Here is a 1,088-nt window from a genome sequence, read left to right as displayed (position 1 = left end):
CAAATCGGACCTTTCAATTTGGAGTTTAATTTTTTTCTTTAAACAAATCGGACCCTCCTATTTGTAATTTATTTTTTTTATCAAATAAATCGGACCGTCCAATTTGAATAAAACACCATATAAAAAAAACATCTAATATTCCAATAACAATATATTACACATATATTTAATCAATATAAAAAAAATTAGCCTGAATCTCACATCGATTGGAGAGAAAAATGAAAAAAAAAATAATTTATAGACGTATTTTAATGGGTGTGTGAAAAATTTTAATATTTTATATTATCAAAAATAAAATCCTGAGATTTGAAGTGTAAAACAGATAATATTCACAAAATGAATAGATAAAATTAGTATCCATATCGATATGCTAACGAAAACGTTAGACTCCATATTAAGAATAGTATTTGAAAGTTCGTTATTTTTACAGGAGATATAAATTTATTTGGTAATGTAATTTTTTGGTGGAGATTAAAAAGTTATGTATTTTTCTTTTCTTACAAAAACTGTTGTAAAAATAGAATACTAAAACAAAACTTTTTTTACACTTTTGATTTCGTCTTTATATTCATATTTTGTATCTATCTTTAATATGCATGTTACTATTTCTATCTGTATTTGTATCTCAAACTAAATCAATTTGTACGTAGACATAAATTACGGACTACGAGTTATTTATTTATTTATTTATTTATTGTCTTGTGAATATTATGTCTACACTTTGACATTGGATTTTTTACGTTCTTATTTACGAAGTGTTTGGTGATGATTGAGATGAATAAATATAACCTATGTAATTCTTTTAATTACAGGATGAGAATTCTACTTTGGAAAATTTGTATTGAAGATGGTCTAGTTAATTTTAGGTTTCATAATAATTAAAATTTAATTTTAATATACTGTCATGCTGTCAGTGTAAAATTATTGTATACGTATATTCAATCACATAATATCACATTAATAAAAATAATTATTTTTTATATTAACGACATAAATAGTCATCTAAAAAAAATTGTAATTCTACGACTATTTGTTAATGCATTTAAATGTTTAAATAATATTAATCTATAATTATATGTTTAAAAATG

This window comes from Arachis ipaensis, chromosome B03, assembly GCF_000816755.2.
Source record: "Arachis ipaensis cultivar K30076 chromosome B03, Araip1.1, whole genome shotgun sequence".
Classification (NCBI taxonomy): Eukaryota; Viridiplantae; Streptophyta; class Magnoliopsida; order Fabales; family Fabaceae; genus Arachis; species Arachis ipaensis.
This window is presented reverse-complemented; position numbering follows the sequence as displayed.